A 6,000-nucleotide genomic window follows, 5' to 3' on the forward strand; every position below is an offset into this window, starting at 1 on the left:
TAAAGAGAGAAAAATAATATTTATTTCTACCCCTAGAGCGAGACACCATTGCTTTTGTCTTGAAGGAAGTTTTATTGCGTAAAATTTATAATCTTCTTTATAAAAGCTAATAGAGAGAAACACTTGTCTAACATATTAAAAAAATACAAAGATTAAAACATATTTATTTCATTTTCTTTTATTTTTTTTATTTCTTTAAGGAATTTGACAGATTTTCAAAGAAAAATTCGTTTTTTTAATGTAGGCTTTCAGATGGTTTGTCAAATCTTAATTTAACTAAATTCAATTAGTTTTTAATCAATATTTCATGTCATTCTTCCCAGGGACCGAACTAGGGACCTCAAGCATGGTAGGCGAACACGCCAACCACTACACTAATAGGTGGATTTATTTCTACTTGATTTTTCATTTCTAAAATTAACTTGAGAGTAGCCATCGAGTCGAAAGCATTCGTTTAGAGTTCTGGTTCTATTTCACATACAAAACTGTATGTGAAATAGAATGTTTTAAATCCGCCCGGGCATTGAAAAAAACAGATACATCATAAACCCTGTAAATCCCAAAGCATCCATATTTCCTTTTTATGAAATGTTATCAACTTTTGTTGTAAATCTGGAAAAAAATATTTGAAAAATATCTTTGTTACTGTTAAAATAAAGATTTAAGGCAGGAGTACATTGTTCTGGTATGTTGTGGAGTAATGTGCTGGGGAGCCATTTGGCATGTATTGCTTCTAGTGATATTATTGACAGAATTACGTTGCTGACGTGTGTTGTATCGAAGAGCCACTGTACAACATACCAGAGCAATATAATTCTACCCATACAATATCCATAGAAGCAATACGCGCCAAATGGATCCCCAACACATCATCATCATAAGCTCGACATCCTTGCGTGGGCCTTGGCTGTATTCAGAAGTCTCCTCCACTATTGTCGGTCTGCTGCTCTTCCTCTCCAGCTCCCTACTTCCAACGCTGTCGTATCCGCGCTGATGCAGTCAATCCGTCGCATTTTCGACACCTGGTCTTCGTCGTTCTTATGGCACGGATTTAGGCATTTAATGGGTGCGCTCCCCAACACACCATTCCACAACACGCGAGAACAATGCGATCCCACCTTTATTTGTGTAAAAATCGCGTGAAAGTTTTTCAATTACTTACGAGCAATTTAATTTTTAGTACGTTGGATATAATTAAACTATTATAAAAAGGATATTCACAGTTGCGAACAATTTTATAATAGATTGATTCCATTAGTAAAATTCGATAACCTTCAATTTTACTAACTCACAATGATAATTTGAATAGGGTTTCAATGTATATGTACATGTAATGAATATAAAGGTTGTTTTTATGATAGTGTTGGTGTTTGTTGAATAGAAACCTAACCTACTGTTCTATTTGACAGTCATTCAATTCGAATATAGAATCGCGTGAGACCTTTTCGATTCGAAAACGGAATCAGGATAAAACAATGACGCGAATTTCGGCCATAGATAATAAAAATACCCATTTCCTTTAGACAATATTAGCTGACGTTGGTTTTGCCAATGTTCGGAAAAGGGTTTATGACATGATCTGCTAGCGAAAACCAACCTATTTTTTAACCATTTACAAAATATTTTCTCGGAATAGGTAGAATGTACCGAGGTGGCTGCAAAAACTATTTTTCTAGAAAGAAACATGATTTGCCAATTTTAAACATTGATAAATGTGTATACACAAGATGCTGCACTAAGCATCCGACTTGTGTTCCATTCAGCATAGGCTCCGGAGCTTATCTTGTATTTGGTGGGAAATAGTGTTTCTCCTTACACACGCGCGACGTATAGTTTTGAATTTAGAGTAAGCGCCATAAACTGTTGGATGTTCAGTAATTTTTAGAACACGATTTCAAATTCGCGCTGCACGAAGTGTCATCTTTTTTAAATTATACCTCAGAGATTTAAAATCTGTTTTTAAATAAGATTTTTTTAAATGCACACCTGAGGTAATTTTGTGATTGCATTTTTTTATTGACTTAATGAATTTGTAAAACCACGCATTTATTTATATATTTTTTTAATTTTGTGAATTTTATAAAGTTGGCGTAATATTTGAGTATTAATGAATTAATTTATTTTATATTTACGCTCAGGCTTACATTTACGCTTACAGGACATAACAAACGTGAATATCTAGGAAACAACAATCAAGTAAAAATGATTTCAATGGTTTACCGTTTATTGACTTGTATATGTACTCTTAATAAGTATTTTTCTAACTTCTTCTAATTTTAAGATTATTTTAATACAATTTATACGTTAAAATGTACCCCTGTTCTCCACTGTAATATATATATGTATTATTATGTCTCCTCATATATTTTCTACTAATATAAGATGATTTTTTAAATTTAAATTTTATTTTTCTTTCTCTTATTAATTCATTTTTATTTTTGATCCTTTCTTTGTGTAAAATGCATTTCTGCCTTCATATTTAAAAATGCACTTCTGTTCTTTCCACTTTTATACTGATATGTAAAGATGATATTTTTGATATTTTTCTTTTTCTTCTAAAAATCATTTATTTATTTTTTGCTACTTCTTTGTAAAATACATGTATGTCTTTATTTCTTTTTGTGTATGTAAAACATGTAAAAGCCTAAAAGGCGTTTAAATAAATAAATAAAACCAAAAAAATATCAAATGACATTATGCTTTATAAATTTTACATTTTCATAATTAAATCTTTTATTTTTTGTTTGCAACAACAAACCAAGAGGCTTAGTTATAGTAGTGAATTACAGCTCAGAATACTCAGGCTTGAGAAAATTAACATTAAATTTTTGTTTTCTCACCGAGAATCGAATCCGGAACCTTCCGTGCATGGGTCAAATATCTCAGTCAGTACACCACGGAAATCGCCAATAAAATTAAAAAATAAATATCTCATACAATTCACAATTTATTAAAAAAATTAAGTGCAAGTAATCAAAAAAGAAAAAGTCAGAGTCATTTTTAGAGTATTCGAATTATGCGAATTATTTAAAATTTATCGCCGTAGAAATTTCTAGTCTAAAAACTGACAATGGAAAACGAAACAAATCAATTTATCATTCGTATTGATTCGAATCGTTTTGTAAGATTTTATAAATACAATTCAAATAATCGAATACATTTACATGTAGTAAGTGTCCCGATGAAGATACGGGTGCGTCTCAAAACCAGTACACATTTAGAAATCGGCAGGCAAGTGGTTTTCTATTACATTTTTGACAAACATATAAAATTGTTACATGTATTCGATTGTTTGAATCGTATTTATAAAATCTTCAATAAAACAACCTTTGGATCATATGAAAAAATATTATGTAAAAAAAATTTGGATTATTGCTCACAAGACTCAATTACCCACCTGAAAAGTATTTTTTTGGTTTATGTATTTTTAATATACCTAAAAATGTTTTTTTCCGGCGAGCTTACCCGTTTACAAAATATAGCCAACCGAAAGTTAGAAGTTTCTAAAAATCATCTTTTCAATTATGTACAAGTAAAATGCATACCTAGTTACGAAAAAAAATTAAAAATTTGTGAAAAATTCAATCGATTTTTTGAATTAAAATATATAAAAAAGCCCAGATCCTTTGAATTTAAAAAAAAGTTTATTTGGGTATTCGTACTCCAATACGCATTTATAGTACAATATATTCATAAAAGAAAAATAAATAATTTAAGACAAATTGATGTAATGTATTTTCTATATTATTTTAACATCTATAGTAATTCTCAATAAAAAGAGTTTATATTTTTTTCAACGCAAAAAAAAACTTGGGCTACATTTTAAATTTATACAAAAGTAACAAATAAGATTGATAAATTTTAAAAAAATCGTATATTTAGGAATAAAAAAAAATCGAATAATTGTTAAAACGCCACAAAAAAAAATAGTTATCAAATCAATTATGGATTTTATTATTCAATTATGGATTAACATTATAATATGAAGTTCTACAGAATGAACGAAAACTCAAAAATAAAAACACGAGTAGGTACTGAAGGAATCAAATATTACAAAACAAAATAAAAATAAGTTATTAGGAATGACATCGATCATACAGCACGATGTACACCAGCCAGAAATACCTTGACCAAAGCCTCTCTGTTCACTCCAAAGGGACGGAATCACATACTCCAGACATCTATGTATTTTTTTTTACATTCAAAATGACAATTCGTGTATTACATCAATATTGTTAGTACAAATTTTACTGCAAACGTTAAAAAGTCATTTTAAAAATTCTTAATTTATTCTTCGCAGATAGTCGATTCTTCAATCTACACATTAATAAAATATACATACGTCACTGAATTAACATGGCAATATAACAGTGTCACTTAATATTAATTCCAGTATAATAATTAATCTGTTGTCGAAGCATAACTATGTCTTATGTTTGACGGGAGAGAGCGAATTAATCCCTCTCGATTAGAACGCCAATTACATTAATTGGAAAATATCATGATGCGAGACAGTATATTAAGTAGGCACAGCGTTTAATTAAATATGTTGCTTGGCCTAGCTTGTTGGAATAAAAAAACGTACTATTACGTAGGTATCATTTAGGAAAGTAAAAAAATACTTCGTGCTGAGGCGATAGATAAAAAATAATTGGATATATGTGTTTTCATTTCATCTTTGTCCGTTTCGCACCGAGTGGTGCATAGGTCACTGCAGCGGTGCACTGTTTAAATAGCATAAAATGTAAATAGCAAAATGGAGGTTGAAAACTAACATTAAAAAGGAAATGAAGGCATTGGTGTTAAATGGTAATTGATGGTTATAAAGTTATAATAAAATGAATAAAAAACAACTTCGTATTTGACCACTTTTTTTTCTACCAACCAGTTTCAAAGCTAGGCAAATTTCTTTATCAAAGTAAACTTAACTTTCTTTTAAATAAAAAATAAGTGGTTAAAAATAAAGTAGTTTTATTTAAATGGGTGCGAAGGTTTTCACGGTCGCTGTTATCAATATGTTTCTTTTTGGGTGATAGATCGTCTGTCTTGGATTTGTTCTGACGTTTCGGCTTCACTCAGTTTACCCTGAAGATGGTTCCTGCAATGGTAGCCGAAACGTCGGAGCAAATCCAACAGACACGGTATCACCCAAAAAAGAAACATGTTGTTTTTATTTCTTTTATTATAATGAATAACCAGAAATTTCGTGCTTTAAATATTAGTTTTAAAAAAATAAAAATAATTATGCTTCTTACCTTATTTTCACCTCCTTGGATTGCCATTCTGAATGCCGGTCAAAGCTAATTAGAATTGCAGCGATTTCCTGAAACAAAAACGTCATAAGATTAAAAATCTATGTAAAGTAGCTAGAAGGAACTTAATTTTTATTGATTATTTTACGAAACGATAAAATGAAAAAAAGATAAAAGAATAGAACAAGCAATATAGGAATATAAATTAATGAACATCTTCAGAAGAGAAAAAGATATAAAGAGAGAGTAGGAGAGTTTATCTTATAGGAAGAGAGAGAAGATGATGCGGTAATTTAAATGGATCTTCTGAAGAAACATATTTGATAGAACAATATTATAACATTAACTAGGTACTGTAGTAGTATATTTTTTTACTATTTAAGAAAATTTAAACAAATTAACCATACTATAAAACGGCTTTAATAATCATTTTGAAAAAAAAATGATACAAAGTGTAAATTTAATGCTAAATTAATTAAAAGTAGTAAAATATTATAACCAAATGATATTTTACAAAACAAATAAAATTAAAATGTGAGTGTATGGTATTACTCACTTTTTTAAAAACCACAGAATTGTGGAAAAACATTGATCAAAGCCAACAAACATGATCACAATACCTGAGAAAAAGTAAAATCCGACTCCCATTTAGGAAAAAGGCAAGATCACAAAATTCAATTATATATGTATATATAATATATAAGGCAGTAAAAAGTATTATGATATGAGAAAAAACATTTATAAATAG

The 6,000-nt window shown here is 29.4% G+C and overlaps 1 protein-coding gene across 1 annotated transcript in view; it reads right to left on the bottom strand.

Annotated features, from left to right (window-relative positions):
- The window catches only part of Camta (Calmodulin-binding transcription activator), a 272,872-nt gene extending 267,553 nt beyond the window's left edge, over positions 1 to 5,319 (bottom strand). Inside the window, exon 1 of the mRNA XM_088225127.1 lies at positions 5,256 to 5,319. The gene's annotated coding sequence lies outside the window, so the exon portion shown is untranslated. The remainder of the gene's footprint in view (positions 1 to 5,255) is intronic.
- Between the last annotated feature and the right edge of the window lie 681 nt (positions 5,320 to 6,000).

This window comes from Micrasema longulum, unplaced genomic scaffold (genome assembly GCF_059751315.1).
Source record: "Micrasema longulum isolate JH-2025_06_02 unplaced genomic scaffold, ASM5975131v1 h1tg000331l, whole genome shotgun sequence".
Taxonomy (NCBI): domain Eukaryota; kingdom Metazoa; phylum Arthropoda; class Insecta; order Trichoptera; family Brachycentridae; genus Micrasema; species Micrasema longulum.